The sequence below is a fragment of the Epinephelus lanceolatus genome, chromosome 18, assembly GCF_041903045.1.
Source record: "Epinephelus lanceolatus isolate andai-2023 chromosome 18, ASM4190304v1, whole genome shotgun sequence".
Classification (NCBI taxonomy): domain Eukaryota; kingdom Metazoa; phylum Chordata; class Actinopteri; order Perciformes; family Serranidae; genus Epinephelus; species Epinephelus lanceolatus.
Genome location: NC_135751.1, coordinates 14,625,482 through 14,644,400, shown reverse-complemented (window position 1 = coordinate 14,644,400; position 18,919 = coordinate 14,625,482). Strand labels below are relative to the sequence as shown.

The 18,919-nt window shown below is 39.6% G+C and overlaps 1 protein-coding gene across 2 annotated transcripts in view; it reads right to left on the bottom strand.

The window, feature by feature from the left end:
• Positions 1–18,919, bottom strand: part of asic2 (acid-sensing (proton-gated) ion channel 2) — a 582,019-nt gene that overhangs the window by 520,069 nt on the left and 43,031 nt on the right. The gene's annotated exons all lie outside the window — the stretch shown is intronic.

The window sequence follows — 18,919 nt, the reverse complement described above, 5'->3', positions numbered from 1 at the left end:
AAAACATTTTAAAGCTCAGAGTAACTTCCAACCAGCTGAGTTGCTGACAGCTCATTCTGGCATGCCTCATTGTGTCAGAATTTTTGAAACTACAGTGACCACTTCACAGTTGTACACTTCCGCAAATCAGTCAAGTTGCAGTTACAGTTTAGGTGGGGGTGCAGAGGGGGGATGAGAGGACTTTTTCTTTTAAGTCGTTGCACCTGACATTTAGCAACTTCGTTAGCATGCAGGTCGCATTAGCAATGGCCATAATAACTACCAAAAAATTTGATTTTGCAAGACAGAAAGTTTGCTTTGGCATATCTGGCACTCGACTTTTTAGGGGTCATCTTTGTAAATTTTTAAACTATTCCAGACGCTTGAATTTTTTGACATTTTGCCAGTGTATCTGTAATCCCTGTCACAGGTGGTCAAACATAGGCGTACCACTAAGTTCAAATGTTCATGTCTGAGAAGAACTAATAATCAATATGATGCATAATGAATTTTGTTGAATTACTATTTCTTAATATGTGAGCTATTTGGGATTTTTGGGATAATATCATAAAAAAGGAGCATTCAAATACTGATTTGGACATTGATTACCATGGCGACAATCAAAGCTTCGAAGCTTTAAAGCATTTGGGTCAGCCCTAGATATGGCATTGAATTATGGCCAGTGATGTTGACCTTTGACTGTCTGGATATAAAATGTTATCACTTGATCATTTCATCCTGTTAGAAATTTGTATGAAATGTTGTCAGAATTGACATAAGAAGTCTTGAGTTATTGCCTAAAACTTTTTTTATGAGGTCACAGTGACCTTGACCTTTTACCTTCGACCACCAAATTCTAATTGGTTCATGCTTGAGTCCAAGTGGATGTTTGTGCCAAATTTGAAGAAATTCCTTCAAGGCATTCTGGAGATATGGCCTTCACAAGAATGAGACAAATGTACAGGCAGTCATACGGACGAACCGATAACCCGAAAACACAACGCCTGTGGCCACAATACAACAGTAATGAACTTTAAAAGCATATTTTGAAGGCAGGTGAGTTAATAAGGAACCACTCAGCTCAACAACAATTCAAACAATCCCATGACACAGGAGACGGTGATTTGCATAACTCAGCAGCACTACTGTGACTTTGGAAAGGTGTCGTTTGTGAGACACTATTCATCAAACTAAAGAAGCACTCTTGAGACCCGACTTTGTTCAACAGTAAAGACCATGTGAATAAAGCCCCAGATGTATATTTATGTAGTTATATTAATGGAGGTCTGCTAAAGAAGAGCTTTGTCTCACTTGAAAAAAATCTCACTCCACCAATGATTATTAACACAAACCCCATTTACACCTGGAATTAATGTCTGAAATTACATAGCTTTTTTTGTTATCTATCTGCTCTGTAAACAACATTCTTCGTTGAGAAAGAAATCACACAGCAAAAGGGAAAAATGGATCTATTTTTTGGTTTCATGAGGGCGCCCCCTAGCTTAGCATTAATTTATCAGAATATCATTTAGCACTGTCTACTAGATGAAGACCATATTCTGATACAGCCAATTAAATCTTGCACAAAGCACTAAACAGTTGCCTGCTATGCAACACTAGGACCAAAGACTTTGTACAACAACCTACTTGAGCTGTCTTGCTAAAATTGTCTTCTTATTTAACTTACAAACATGAATCTTGTCCTTGAACTTAACCTGTTTAACAGCACCAAACCAACATTCACCAGGGAAAAGATCCCCGTTACGGTCAGTGTGCAAGTTATGTGGCTCAGTAGCTGCTCAGCCACAGCACACTAAACAGCATATAAATGTACCTGCAAATGTAACTTATGTCCAGTTAGGAGGTCCTCGCTCTTCAACAACAACAACATGTTGTCTGTCCACAACATGTAGGCTTAAAGGGACAGTTGTTTGTGCTAGTGTGGAGATGACTGACACTCAGCCACCAGTGCAGTTCTGTAGAAAGAAAATAGCTCCTATGTGAAACTGCTCACAACAAGGTCTGTGAATTATCTTGTGTAATCATGTCATGTTTTCTGGAAAGAGACGTTGTTGAGGTTTTTTTTTTTTGTTTGTTTGGTTTTTTTGAGCTTTGAGCACCACAGGCCAAGTGCCATCTAGTTCCATAGAGTGCTCCAGGGATGACATTTATCATAAAACATGTAAATTGCTGTTGCTCTGGTCGTTCATCAAAAAGTCTATGGGATTTTTCCATCTGATTTGGATTACTGCTGCAAATAAGCTCTGTGGCAAACCAGCGTTTATGATACTTACATGTTTTGTTCAGCAAATAATCTTCACAAATGAACACCACTTTTATGATTTTTGAAGTCTAAATGTAACCAGCAGAAGTGAAAAGGTAACTTTAGTCTATAAACAAACGACACCACAGTTGCATGCATTAATGTCCGACACATTCTCACTCCAACTTCGTCACATATCGATGTTTTGGTCATGGGCTTTCCCCGTCCAGAAACGACGTGAAAGGTACCCTGGGTGCGTTGGATGTTGGCATTCTGTGATGCCACGTCAAGTTATGCCTGGATTGTCTTCCTTCAAAATACACTTCCGTTTTCAAAGGAAATTTACAATTTACATACAGTCTCTTTCAAAATAAAAGCACGAGGTCGGTAAAACACAACAAATTAACAATTTTTTTTCTTTCAACAACAAACACATGTGGTTAGGTTTAGGAAAAAAGAACAGAGTTTGGCTTTATAATCTTTCAAGATGCAAACACCGCTTTCCTGGGTGAAACTTGGACTTTCCTTGTGTCCCACCAAATTTCCCCATGACATCAAAGGTCGGCTTTTTCATCAGTGGCAAGTCACTGCCCATGGCGCCGGATTTTGATGACTTCAGAGTGAGACCAGGTTGTAATGTCACCACCACAACTAGGCTGCAAAGCCATGTTCCATGTGATAACATTCGGTAGTCTCATTCAGCTTCTTGTTAGCAACCACCTTTCTTGAGACACATAAAAGCTTCAATTCAAGATTGGGGTAATTACATACGTATTTTATGCCATAGAACAAAACGTGAAAGTCTCCTAAGCTTGTGTTAACCCCAGACCTTATTTCAGGCATCAAACCAAAAACCCATTCAAAAAAATCTGTTGACGTCAAGACAAGGAAACCAGGAGTGCTAAAATGCTAACTCATTTATAGGTTTTAGGACTCATTCCTGGAACTCTCTTTTATATTAGATAGAAGGCAGACATCTCTATGGCTGATATCTCCAACACTCAGCAACTCACACTAAAACAATCTAGATTGATAAATAGCACTACAGGTAGGAGGAAAAATATGTTTTTTGATTTTGGGGTGAACTGTCCCTTTAAGACGTAGGACATCCTAGTATTTAACTTAACCTTTTCATAATTTGTCTCCAACTTCAATTATCAATATATTGTATATATATATATATATTTTTTTTTTTTTAAATGTCAAGCTTCACCTTAACTCTCTATGTGATGCACATGTTTAAAATGTTCAAGTTGCCCAAACTGAGATAGATTTTCCACCTCTGAGGACAATAAATTATATCTGTCTTGTAAGAAATTTAATCAAACTGAAATCTGTATCGGCTGAATTAGTTCACACATCAAAAATAGCAGCTCATTATGAAAAAGAGAGCTGCAGCCAAAAATAAATGAACACAAATCTGGCCATATAACACCACATGAGGAGCAGACAGGCAGCTGTGTGGTCATTAACCGCTAATACACTGTGGAGCTTACTTTCTTTTGCCATTTTGAGGTAGCTTGTATTTTATATGTGCTATCTTTTCTTTGTGTGTCTTAAATGTCACTCTGTGTCCTTTTCTTCAGGAGTTGTGCTTAATGGCTCAATATATTTCGTCTGCAAACCTTTCCATCAAAAAATATATTTTTTTATTATATGAATAACAACACGTTCAAAGTCATGACATAATTGTGTTAATCTTACAGTAAATTAACTTATTACTGCATCAATTAGTATCTCTATGTTGCCTTTCATAATTAAGGTGTAGGTGGAATCAGTGTTGCATTTATATCAGTCAGTAATGAATAGTGACTAATTTACAAAGAAATGTGTGTACTATAAACACATAGATTATTTTAGGTCTTTGAGTAAAATAAACACTGAGTCGCAGGCACGTCACGTTCAAGCACGCTGTTGTTTTGGCTTGAACCAGTGATGTCACAGGGGTTTTGTCCATTCATTTACAATTAATTTAAAATTAAGATTTTGAGTAGTAATACAATCAACCGGAACGTGTTTCCTTTACAATTTTCACAAGTTTTAGGAACATTTCTAAAAGTTCCAGCTGTGTTTCTATCATCTTGATGTCAAGAGAAGTAAGAAGATTACATAATAAATAAAGCACCATAAAAAAATCTTGGCATGTCACTGCTGCTTTCAGTCTAACATGGCATTTGTGTGGGAATGTGTTTGTTTGTTTTTGAATAACAAAATATGTCCATACTGATCCATGTGTATCTACGTGTAGTTTTTTAAACCAGCCACTGTGCTGATAGAGAAGGAGGTCATAAGCAAGAGCCTTGAGCTAAGAGTCTGTCTACAGTAGCAGGAGCAGATACATAACATGTGGGTGTATCACATTTTGTCTTTTCAACCTCTGCCAGGTGTAAACACAAACTTTTTGTGATATTTCAAAACATATTTTTACATTTTTATTTTTCTCAATTTGATTTTTTTTCCCTCAAAACTGAAAACGTACATAAAACAGGTAGGTGTTAAGCTGCTAGTAGCACACTGTCTATTGTTTTGCACTGTTGGCTGATTTATGAGCTCAGGCTGCTGTGAGTCATTATTTTCTATCAATTGAATATTTCATTCCCTTATGTGACAAAAAAAAAAATTAAACCTTGAGACGTCCTCTGTTTTCAGAACCTCTTAGAGGTGTTAAAAGTCTTCCTCTATATTGCCAGCAGCAATCTTCAAAGCGATTACCAACAGAACAGCAATCAAATGACAGTGTTTGATGGTTAAAACACAGGTTTGTGTAGGTGTATACAGGTTAATGAGTTGATGGTTACCCATATTACATCTGTAGATGACTACACTAGTTACAGTTCAGTCTGTGAGTAGGAATACACTGCTTGACATCTTACTCAGAAGACTATCTGTAATGGATTACACTGTTAACGTAGTGGCCCTGACTGCACTGACGTACAATACCTCCAACTAAACACATTATTATAGATGCACAGCCCACACACTCTCCATCCCTCTCTCTGTTTCCTGTTGTTTTCTCTCACAGTCTCTCGCTGTTTCAGGCCTCTGGCCCACCAGAGCTGAGAGTGATTGGATCAGACATCAGCATGCCTGCTTCTCACAGCACAGACGCAGGAAAACACAAAGAGGCACAATGCACGGATAATCACGCACGCAGCTGCATGCATACACAAGCTGGGGAAAGCGTGCGCTTTAGCACACGTACATACACACACGACTGCATAATGAAAAAGGCATAAATATCCAGTGGATTTAGAGGCTTTTTAGCCGCTTGGCATGACCCCCGGGTAAATCAGCATTTCAGATTTAAAGGGGAGTGTCGCCCAGTTTAAAAATTTTCCATTTTACTCTTATATCCAAAGATAGCCCCGTCAGTGATGGTGAGCATCAAAGCACAGAACAAAAACCGTCACAGTATGAAAACCCCCAGAGGTGCTTATTTAACACCGAATTAGAGGCGGACTCAGTCGTGTTATGTTTGAGTGTTCAGTAAAAATGTCAGTGATCACAGAAGTACAGTAGAATCACTGATTCTGTGAATTCTGTGACTTGAGTTCGCTTGTTTGCCACAAAATAAACACAGTTGTAATTCCATAGTGAGTAGATACTTTGCTTCATCAATGACAAGTACATTTTTGCATAATGGGAATTGACATTTTGTATTGATTTGGCACAAAATATAGTGTGCAATATCAATTCTTACAATGTAAATATAAATGCCCTTCAACTGATATCGTACATTCATGTTATATAGCTACACTAGAGGTGAAATGATTTGACAATTACTCGATTAGTCGATGGACAGAAGTATAAAAAGCTATTATTCTGAAAATCAATTTATTGTTTCATATCAAATGTGAGGATTTGATGCTTTTCTCTGTTTCAGATCATTATAAACTGGCTCTGAGACATTTTAATGTGCATTGTTTTCTAAGACATTTAATAGACGAAACGATTTATGGACTAATATATGGAATAATATAAACATCAAATGAACTGATAATGAAAATAATTGGTTGTAATAATATAAAGTGTGTAAAGAGTCCCTGAAAACTACTACACCATCACCATTTTCAGTGATGATTCATCCCAAACTAGTGAGTGTCACCAAAGTCCAACCAATAAGGTCAGAAATGTGTCACAATTTTCACCTTACTGCTTGTCAAATCCCAAACACATTTCTTGCTTTCAACCCAAACACATTTCTCTTAAACTCCCAGCTCCTGTGCTCCTTTATCGTTCTAACTTTCTACATTGATGTGTTTCAGCTGTTTTCAGCACTTTATTATTTAGTTAAAAATGACTATACACATTATGTACTAATGCATAAAGTGGATTTTGTGTTAGGTTACTTTTAAGAGATGCATTTATTCATGAGACCTTCAATGACAGATGGCTCTTTTGTTGTTGTTTTCTGTCGTCGCTGTTGCTGCCTGAATCTGCGGCGGACTCCCTGGAAGTCGAAAGAAAGTGCACTTGAGGCCCCTGCAGACTTGATGAATTGTGAATTTTGACAGCCCTCAGCACTCAAGAGGTCTGCAAGTGCGAGGTGGCCTGAGTATCTGAGGAGATATCTGCTAGAGGAAATTCTAGGTATTCTCTTGAATACTCAGGAATTTCCGCTCCTGACGGGGAACATCACTGCCTGATACAAAAACAGCACCAAACAGGACTACAAGATTGAACACACAATAGGCTGTGCTCTGAGCTGCCTAGAAGATGTGCACAACAGGAGCTGCAAGAATAAGGCCAGAATCACTAACAATACCAGCCACCTGAGTAGCGGCCTTTTCTGTCTGTTACGGTCGGGAAGAAGGTGCCAGATACACCCGCTCAGCACTGACGGCATAATAGACACAGGAAGAGCTTCTACCCTCAGACCACTAGGATCCTAAATGAGGAACCCCCCCACTCCCACTAATTGACTGACTTGATGAATATTTAGATTTCACCAGGGAGTCATTTATGACACAGCTAGTTGGTCATGGGTTTCTCACTGGATAGCAGCAATGAAATTTACACCAGAGTTAACACAGCTTACAGGACTGATTTATTTTAAACTTTTAAAAAGTTGCGCTTGGTTTCATTCTACTATGTAAATCTGAAATTCCTCTGTCATCTCCTTATCACACGTCTTAACTCCTAACAAACATGTCCGACTTGTCTTCCACCTAAACTAGAGAACAGAGATAAGTCGGGAGTACAGAAGGTCATAAAGATGAATGTAAAGGATGCAGTTGCTAGAGATAGAAAAAAGGTAAAGTCTTGCAGTCTTTAAACCCCCCCCCGAGATGTGAGACAAATAGAGTGGGTGAGAAAATGAAAGATAAGTCAGTCATATCCAGATGTGTGCTCGGATATTTTCATCATTCCTTACACCGTATCTTAACTGACATTTTCAATCAATACGTTTTCGCAGAGCCGCCTTTAGTGGTGATAACCATTCTGACAGCACAGCACGTTGGAAAATATGGAAATTTGTGTTTTAAAAAAAAAATTGCAGCCGGAACACAAGCTCTCAGACGATATATCATCTCATCTGTCTTCTTTTTGTTTTGTTTTTTTACTCAGGTATGAAAAAGAGATAGCTTTCAGGAAATAAACTCTCTTCTACCGGCTGAAATGTGCCATCGAATAAGATATTTCATTTCTGTAGGTTTGTGTATCATGCATTATGCAGTTCTCTACAGGAGTGGTGCTCTGGTTTGGCTCCATACATGCACAGTGCCTGTTAACATGTCCAAAAAGTACTGCATTTCATACACTGTATAAAGTTCTTTTACACACCAGTGCTTCAAAGCCAAAATTAATCACATAGCCACAAAATACTTTACAAGAACTGCTTGGACACACAAGATCACCACAGAGTTGACTAGGTTGTCATCTTGTTGACAGATTTCCTTTTTATTGACTTCCATTTTACTAATTTCATTGATGGAGATGTTTGGTCAGACCACATAAACAGTTTCACAACACACAGCTGCCAAAACATTGTTCTGACACGTCACTTTCCACAAAAGAGGCCTCACATTCAGACATTTTATCCTGGAAATGCAGTTTTAATTTGATCTCAGTATCAATCATTTATGCTTTGAGGTGTTTTTTCCCCTCTCAGCCTCGCTCGCTGTCACGCTAAAATGAGATTCTGCCATTGTGCTGCATCTTGCACCAAAACAGCTTGCCTTATGCTTGGTGCAGAAGTATAATTACTAGAATGGCATTGCTGATTAAAAGCTATGGGTGGATGCTTGCACACACCTCCCAGTCACCATTTAGTAGCGTGATTAATTCACTGAGATTTCTATGACCAGAAGACATGAAGAGTAAACAGGGAGGCAAAGTTGGAGGGAGTGAGGTGAATAGAAAATGAGAAGTAATAAGAGGAGTAAAAGCAAATGGGACGTGTATATGGCTTACTGCTCAGTATAGCATCCAGCTGGGGCCTGAGAGAGTGGTCGCTGGTATATCTCTTCAGTCTGCTCATTATTATCTTGCTGCTCCCTCCCTGTCTGTATTATTCATCGGTCTGCGCCGGCCCTTCACTGACTCAGGCCCTGGGTGGGTGCTGTACTGCCGGTGCTAATTGGCAAATGGTCTGATCTTAATCCTGCCTCTGATCCGACTTTTCCATCAGTGAGTCAGTGCTGCTGCCCAAAGCTGATGAGATAACCATTCGGGCGACTCATGCGACCAGGATCGATGCGTGCTCGCATCGCTGTGTCTCTCAACAGGTCAGCTAACGTTTATTCACATTTCCGCTGATTTTCATGGATGAGGCGGTGGCAGGATGAAACTGCTACAGGGAGCTGAGCTTCCTGCTGTGTGTTGGATGGGTTACATGGTGAGAGGCTGCGCCTGTTTAAACAGCCCTGCACCAGTCTATTGGACCAAAACAACATTGGAAATATCAGACAGGCAGGATCCTACAGAAAGGCAGCAGAGGGAAACACTGTAAAGCATAAGGCTGGTGTTATTCTATATTTTCTTACTGTCAACAAATCCCATTAAAGACCATCTTCTGAATTCACTACCCCGTCTGTGGCACTCAGCTCCAAGCACATTTGTAGCTACTGAAAACATAAAGCTTTAAAAATAGGTGACAAATACACAGGTTCTCTGGCTTTGTTTTTTATTAGATAGTAAAGACTCAGGAGGAAGACAAAACAGGTGGAGAGAGAAGGGGAAGACATGAAAGAAAAGGTCCATGGCTGGATTTAACGCAGGAACATTGCCGTCACATTAGACCACAAGGCAACCGTGACACCCCGATATATAGTTTCATTTATAAAAAAGGCTTGAAGACAAAGCACATTAGTGGCATATTGCGAATGTCAAGACACCTGCACTCATGGTTTCCTATGTAAGCCCGCATCACTGTCAGCGTCTTGTCAAAGTAAGTCCGCTGAATCACATCTTCTCTGCAGAAAGCAACACTTTTAACAAATGTGCTTCCTGGATTGGCACATCCTGGCTGCTGCACCTCCACTATTGCTACAGGCATCGATTGATGTGAGTTTAACTATATGACCCTCCCAGATACAGCCAATGTGTGTTGCAGTTCAGTAATTTCCTAAAACAGTAGGGTACTGCCAGTGGTGCAGTGGTAGTTGATGAGGTCGGTGTGCCACGAGGTAGATGGGTAGGTTACTGAGGAGGAAGTGGATATACTCTTTTATATAGTCCAGTGGCTTTTTGGCTGCTAGGTGGGGATACTGTTAACAGCCAGAAAACGAGGTGGGTATATCCTGTATACCTGTGGATACCCTATACCAGGGGTGTCAAACATACGGTCCACGGGCCAGAACTGGCCCACCTAAGGGTCCAATCTGGTGTAGAAATTGCAGAGAAGTCATTAATTTGAATTTTTCAATTATTATACTATTTGTCTAAATGAACCAGTTCCTATTTCTCCACAGAGGTAAATGGGAAGCCAGTGTGCTTGGTGTGTTCACAGCACCATTCAGTGCTCAAGGAATATTGTATTCAGCACCACTGTCAAACTCATTATGGCGAAAAATACAACTTTCAAGGGCCACTAAGAACAGAGACGATAGATGAATTGTTGGCAGGTTTCAGGAATCATAACTCTGGTTTTAGTTTTAGCTGAGAGATTGGCATCGCAGCTGTTAAAGCTAGCTAACTTATTGCTAACAAAATAGCATGAGCAACAAAGCCGCACTCTAAAGGGTGAGTTTGCTGAAAAACAGACATATTCTTAAAATTGCACTTATTTTTCTTGACCCTTCAGCCGTCATTTAAGGCCATTCATCATTTGTTCTGTAAATGGATTTGTCATTAATTGTGAATGTTTTCAGAGACTAACCTGAAGCAGTTTTTAAAATCTGGAACCGTCCTGTCTACAGCAGACTTAAGACATGCCCTAGATTCTGGAGTTACTGTTTTATCCTGCAGCCTCCTTAAGTAATCTGATCCCATTTGATTCAGCGGTGGGAGCCTCTTGCAACCCCAGCGGGATTCGTACCCTGGACTTTCCGCATGGAAGATGAGCGCTCTATCAACTACCGTAGGGAGACCCCCTTCAGAGAGTAAGCTACTTGTAACATTTTTTCTTTACACTAAAGGAGATAGAAGCATGTGATGGCTTTGTTATCTTATAGATTATTATGCAATGGTTTTACTGGTCTGGCCCACTCGAGATCAAATCCGACTGTATGTGGCCCATGAACTAAAATGAGTTTGACCCCTGCCCTATACACAACATTCCTAGTTAGTCATACAGGAAAAAAAGAGCATTTGCTGGAGACCATTTACAGCTATGGTGTTCTGGGGAGTATTTACGATAGCTAAACTATATTCTTGATAATAAAGGAGCATGTAAACCATTACAGTCGTGTGGCTCATTGATTTTAAGAGTAAAGGATGAAGAAGAGTGAAGCTCTATTTACAGTGACATAAGCTATATCAGGCAGGTAATACTTGTTTGTAAGATCCATTCACTGAGAGAAAACATGGAGACTTTTGCTTTACAGTGAACAGCAGACAAACTAAGAATTACTGTTGAGCAGCATTTTGTTGTGCAAGCAGCTGTGCTAGCAACTAGCATCAAAGGTTTCCGACAACATCATCCTTCTTCCACATGGAATGTAAGATATTTACTCTTTTCAATAACCACACAACAACAGTAAACTCCACCACTGCTCGCATAGATTGCCACCTACTGGGACTGCAGAGAGAACATGTTGACAAATGAAACATGATAAGTAACTGTAATGTGGATAAATGTGTTGAACTGAACATGTGCTCTGTGTCAACTAAAAGGAAAGGCAAAGTGCAAAGTCCACTCACCGTCTGTGGAAATGTATTTAATGTACATGTGGTCGAACTATTCATCATATACCCTTTTAATCAATACTGCAAATAAAAACCCATGGTGCTACTTCAGACTGCTTATATTTCACCGGCACTAATGCCACAGACAAACTGACCTCAGCCTGCAGTTAACTGACATGTCGTTGAAGAGCAGCTGAGTGGAGGCGGCTCAGCTCCTCTTAATTGCGTGCTGTGATCAGTGGGGATATGAGAGAACATCAGAGAGGGAGGATGATGTGATCTTGAGCACTAAAAATTAATTTGCCATCAACTTTGTTTTTTGGCACTTTTGACGCGGACTTCCAAAAATAGACACGTGGTCTGCACTCAAAGATCAGGACGAGAGTTATTAATCTTTAAAAGGGAAGACAAGAGGGACAGACTGTTTTTGGTAATAGGCCATCATCACTTGTCGTGTAGTTTTCCCTGGAAGATTGCTTTGGGGAAGGCAAGTTATTTTCGACATTACATCAGTGACCTAGATAAACACCTCAGGATCCTTCACTGTGTTGAAGCGTGGACATCTCTGTATTAACTTGTAATACAACGATGTTGACTTGTAGGGGACAAGTTTACAGTCAACAGACGGACAATAGACCGCTTGCTAAACCCCTCCCCCAGACAGCGATTGTCCAATCATAGCATAACAACCATGATAAGGCAAGGCAGGCCTGTCAAGCTTAGGACTTCTCTGCATCATGAAGCGGTGTGAATGGAGCTGTGCTAAAAGATATTCAACATTCAAAGAGTTTGGAGGGTGGTGCCATTTTTAGCACTTCAAAAATCAAAAATGCAAAAGCAAAACTGTAAGGCATGATGTTTAATCTGCTCTAATGTAAGCAGCAATTGTGCCTCGCTAACTACTATGAACTAAATTGATGAACAAGTATAAAACAAAGCCAAGGAGCACATCTTTAACCAGCAACATTGGTTTGTTAGGCAAACGATGGCTTAACTGAATTTGGGGTAGTGTACACTCCAAGGGCTCAAACCAACGTTACTCTAGTCAGCGTTAAATTTGCCCAACTCATCACATAGCCCCAGTCCTACACCCCTTTCTCTCAGTGGTTAAAAGCCATTTCACAACATGCGCAGACATTCATCTGAAAAATCTGCATGCAAATGAATAAAACTTATTTTGCTGGTTTTAATAATAGACTGTATAAAGACAGATGACATGACAGCTCCCCAAAAGTGAAGCCGAAACATCTGGATCGCCCCCGGTGCCTTGCAGCAGTACAGGTCATAAAGCCCACCCATTCAATGTTAGTGGATGGGACATGGGCCAAACTAAAAACTCAAAGTACACATCAAATAATTCTTCCCCAGAGATGGTTTATGTCTGTGAGGGAGCTGGGAAGCATCCCCCTAGTAAAGTTGGATGTGTTAAACTAATACAGGCAGTTTTCTTTTGGTTGTTGTTGTGCTTTTATTTTGAACCCTGCTAACTCCTCTTTGTCTCTGAGGTCAACTTCCGGGAGGGCGTGGTTTCATGGAGTGCACACATGAGCCACAGGACTCCAGCTAGGCTGAACCAAGAATGTAGGAGCAGAGAGGGGAGGGGGTAGAGGGTTTGTGTTGAGTTTGGCTTTTGTTTGGTCTTTCATCAGTTTATTATGTGTTTTGTTTAACCTGTATTAGTCAGCATTTATTTGTATTGTGTGTATGTAAGTATTAGTGGGGTTAATTTGTACATGTATTGTATATAGTATGGTAATGGGGTTTTTGGGAACCTTTCTATGTAATAGTACAGGCCAGGGGTAGATATGCCAGGTGAGGAAAGTAGTTTGGGTGTCAGAGAGAGGGGGTCAGGTTGGGGGTCACGTCTGCTGTTGAGCCTGTAAGCCTTTTTTTCCCTTTTTGTAAAATCTTATGCTGTAACTGAAGATCATGGACATTTTGTACCTTGCTTATTTTATATAAGTAAAGAAAAAACAGAGCTCTGAACAATCCCTGCTGGTCATGCTGCTTATTTCCCTTTGTTACATCTCAATCCTGCCTGGTTTCATCCTGTTTGTAAGGGATTACCACCTACGAAACCTTACAATGTCATTTATGGTAGTTTTTGTCATGCTGATGTTTGTTCAACTGTCCGTTTTTTTCTGATAAGTAAATTTGATGCTATCCAATGGGGATTTTACAACATGATTGTCAACTGTGTAAATGTTGGGCTCACATTTAGCGGTGCTGCTCGCGATTGGTCGGACCAGTGTATGGGCAGGAAACTTGACAGCGCGGAGATCCCTACTGGTTTCTGCTTCAGCTGGGATACAATGAAGATGGTAATGTAGATGATATTGCTAATGTTATATGTTAGGGGCTAACACAACAACTAGCGTTAGCATCAAATTTGGGGTCCAATTACTTGTATTGTGTAGTTACCATTAGCCCCTTAAACAATCTGGGGCTGTCTACAGTGAGCAGGGATACTATTTAGGGCGAAATTATTTTTCTTTTTGGATGAAGATGGGACACAGCAAAGCAAATAATTCTCACTGGACCTGGTGTATGAAGTTGTCCTGCCTGAAACTGGCATGCAAATTTTCCCTATTCCCACACCGCATTTTCACACTTGTGAGAAACAGCTTTAAGGGTGAAACATATTGTTCATAAATATGAACAAATATGTGAGCTAAGCCGCCAAACTGGGTTAAATCATAATAGGATTTTACATTTTTCCTTATCATAACCATGGATCACCCACTAGGAAGAATGCTGACTTTTCTTGTCTGGGATTTGTTAGCTTTAACCCCAGTCTTTTTAAAAAATCATGTATGCAGCAAACAAGTCCATATTTAAGTCCCCTAAGTCTTAAAAAGTGAGCCACTATATGGCGCTAATGTATACTTAATTAATTACCTTGAATTAGTTAGACATGAGAAGCAGCTTTTGTCTAAAGCTCGACAGGCGTAGCTAAAAAAAGCAGGGCTGAGCTTAGATCAGTTCAGTAAAGCAACCACACAGACGCAGCAGCACAGGGGTGTGTTAGTTTGTTAAATGTGTGTATAAATACACACATACATTGTGATGGATATAAAATCCCTTTTTTCTGACAGGTTCAATCTTGAGACCTAAAGCATTCTTTATATCTGAATACATCTGTAAATATTTAATCTCATGCAGCACGCTAGGTCTTAAGGGATCCCAGTCGGTCAGAAGTTTCTATTTGACTTGAAGACTGACTGTTTGATAACATTTTAAAAAGTCAGTCGTGCAGCATGTGGGTCTCCTTTTCAATTTAAAATGTAAATCTTGCTCTTGTGTGTCGTGTCATTGTCACACGACCATAAAAAGTGAATTATACTGAAATGTGACATCTCTGTGAAGGACAAGCTCTGTCAGGGGAACACAAGAATAATTCATCAAATATTCTCTCTGCTGTCACTGAAGACTATACAGAGCTCCTTCATGTGCATTGGCTTGTGCAGAAACACACACACACACGCACGCACGCACGCACACACACACACACACACACACACACACACACACACACACACACACACACACACACAAACACATGTATTACACAAATAGGGTGATTGTATGATGAGACTGCCACTCCTGTTTTTTTTTAAACACACGGAGGAAAATCATTGCAGGTTTTTTTTATAAGGCTTAGTGTGGCGGGTGTATGGTGCACCGCGTGTGGCAGGTGTATGGTGCACCGCGACCGACTTGAGGCGGCGCAGGCTCACGGCTTATGTGTTTGTCACTTTCTTTTTCATTTTAACCCACACCATGATCTTTTCCTGACCCTAACCAAGTGGTTTTTGTGCCTAAACCTAACCAGACCTTAACCACAGGGCGTCATGATGATTTCGGAATGGACTTCGGAACAATGAGTTTAATATGGTCGGAACAATGGGATGTCAAACCAAAGGGCTGTCGAACCAATGGGCAGTTCCCCAAACACATTTTCAGTGCTGTAGGTAAAAGAAGAAATAACAGCATGTTGATTCAAGTAATACCACCATCTGTCTGTTTTGTTTATCTTTTTCTCTGCTTAATATAGAACAGACATATACAGTGAGATTTCTGAGCAGGTCCATGATCGTTCTCTTTTAATTACACACAAAGAGAAGCAGCACTTTTATTTTTTTCCCCCTAATCATTAAGTAGTAATGGTTGCCCCAGAGAGCTTAACCACACAACACAGCCACACATGAGGGAATATTTGCTGTTGACAACCTGTGCGACTGAGTAAAAATAGTAAACGCATCTGTGGCTGCAAATAATGATTATTTTCATTAGGAATGGATTAAGCTGATTTAAATCATTATTGCTGCGATCTATAAATGTGTAACAAGGAGATAATGCTTTCTATTTATCTTCTGCCCTCATTATGTGTAGTAGGTGCAGGCGGCTAAACACACAAATGAAGGTTGTAAACAGCAGTTGGCCTTTACAGTTTTTTTCTAGAGCAACTATCAAACAAATACAATGACAAATTCAGTGAGAGTGATAACCATGAGAAAAGGGTGTGATACCAGTGGTGTAGTGGAGGGTATACAGGGTATACCCACCTCTTTTTCTGGCTGTTCACAATATACCCAGCTATCAGCCAAAAAGCCATTGGATTTTATAGCAGAGTGTATCCACTTCATACTCGGCAAGCTACCCGTTTACCTAGTCGTACATCCACTAGGGATGTAACGATATGGAAAATTTGATATCTTGATTATAGTGACCAAATTATCACGGTAAACGATAATATTGCGATTTTTTTTAAGCGCTGTAAAATGTCCAAAAAATAGATACATTGAAATAACTTCACTAAATCTTGTAACTTCCTTATCATACTAAAATGTTAACGGCCAAAATCTTATATTAAAATGAAACTTTCACATTAAAGGGGCAAGGGATTGGTACAGCAACAGAAAATTTTATTTTAAATTAACAAAATATGTAAACACATTACAGGAGCAAAGCTTATTTGTCTGGTGCATTTTAACAGTCAGCAAAATATGTAAACAATTTATATATTAATTATTTATTTTTTAGCATGAGATGTAAAATATATATAAAACAAAACAATGCAAGAGTTGAACAAAAGACATACAATATATAGAATAGATATCACAAATGTGCAGAAGAAACCAAAAAAGCCCTAAGGGCAATGGTTATCATTACACAGAATAATTCACACATTAGAAGTGTGCATGTGAGTCAGAGGATTACCTGTATGAGAAAAGGAGTGCATGCTCTCGGTCAAAGGTTAACACGGCAGCGTTTTATGTTGTTTCCTTGAGCTTATATCGAGAAAGCATAACTGGCCGTCTATATCGGTTCTAGCTCGCCATACAATAACCATAATCACAGTGATTCAATCATAGTTGATCTCAGTTAGTGTTACGTTACGTCAGTTTATATTCTGTCGGCTCCGCTCAGTGTTTTCAGCTCCATTTCGTTTTGAAACACTTAACGTTAGCAACATAGCTGCTTATACAGCTATTAGCTTCTCAGCTAGTATTAGCTCCTAAGTGTCTTAAACGAAAACGGAAAACCTAGTCGCAATTTAGGAGGACAGACAAGGCTCAAATGTCCCGCATACGTTGAGAGTTACACATTATGACAATCTTAGTAAAACCGAAGTCCCTCACACAATAACTGATGTTTGCATAGCATAACTTGCACTGGCTGTAAAGCTGTGGATGATGGTCACGGAGATGAGCCAGCAGATTTGTAGTGTTGCTACCCTTCGTAGCAACTTTCTTTCTGCATGTTCTGCACACAGGATAGTTGTCCTCCACCAGCTGTCCCTCAGCATTCTTCAGAAACCCAAAGTACGCCCAGACCTCAGACTTTGTGCGTTTAGTTGGAGGGAAAATGTCCTGATGCCATGTTTTCATTCTTTGTGTTTACACATGCTACGCATTCACACAGCGCCTGCATCGTGAGACTTGAATGAGGCTGTTATTACATATCCTGATAATCCACCGCGATAATGTAATTAATTTACCGAAATTTACCGTAATATCGGTAATCGTTACATCCCTAACATCCACCTCATCAGCTACCACTACACTATGGGGTGCCGTTTGTAAAACGGCTCACACTAAAATTAACAGCAACATTTTTGCCACATTTAGCTTCAAACAACATTTAAAAAAGTGGTGTGAATTTTTTAAAGTCACTTTTTACCACATTTACAGCAATATTTGATTCAACATTTAGATTTAACTTTCTTTTAGATCTAGATTTAACATTTAGATTTAAATTTAACATTTAGGTTTAACATTTAATATTTAGATTTAACTGTGACATTATATTTCACATATCTCAAATATTCCTGTAAATGTGGTAAAAAGTGACTTTAAAACCACTTTTTTAAATGTTGTTTGAAGCTAAATGTGGCAAAATGTTGCTGTTAATTTCAGTGTGAGCCACTTTACAAACGGCACCCCATACTACACCACTGGATAATAGTGAGACTAAAGGTAGTGTAAATCTGAATTTGTCATATTAATCACACTGTTCCAGGAAGAAACAAAGCAATTTTCTGGTGAAAGATCAAATCAAGTCGCCACAGGAAGAACAACTCGGTAATTAATCTTGTGAGCAGACACATTAATCCACAAAAGTATAATAAAAAGGGTTAGATTAGAATGTTGTATTAGTAACACAGCCTCTCTGTTAGTGTAACAGCTTGCCTGACTAGTCTTGCTTTGGTGAAACTAAATTAAGAGATCACATATCAACAATTACAGAAAAGCTGTAATAAAATAGTCCCCACAGGTAACAGTCCAATTAGGGCATTTGGGGGGAACATGAAAGTTACCTGTCAGTATTTGCTTGGTCTGGCTAACAGGATGTACACCGTATGTTTAAGGCCCGTCATTGGCCGCCAAGTTCAGATGGTAACGTGCTTCCTGCATAGTACTGTTTTCAAAATCCCCGTTGCTACATGAAAACTAGTGTTTCATAGCAAGACCTACCTCCACACTTCGTTTTAGTGCTGTGCATGAGAAAACAACAACCTTCATGCCAACAACATGTGTTTTTTCTTTGGCAGGGATTTAGCCATTTATTACTAGGGCTCACCTCCCCACAGGCAAATGTCACATCAATGGGGCGGCTTCTTGTAATGGTTTTCAATTAGAGTAAAGCATTGTGCTCACAGCATTGACTTTGCTGAGCGCCTTGCATTTAATCGGCTCTACACAAGAGCAAGAGCCTCTCGAACGCATCAAGTTGAAAATTTTTGACTCAAAGTGCCTCACGTCATTGGCATTTGTCCAGTCAGATTATTTGAGAGACAGGCCTTCTATGGTGGCGATGAAAACAAATTAGTAGTGTACGTGGTTTATGTGAAGCTCACTTTCAACGTCACCCTAGGCAAGCTGCAAG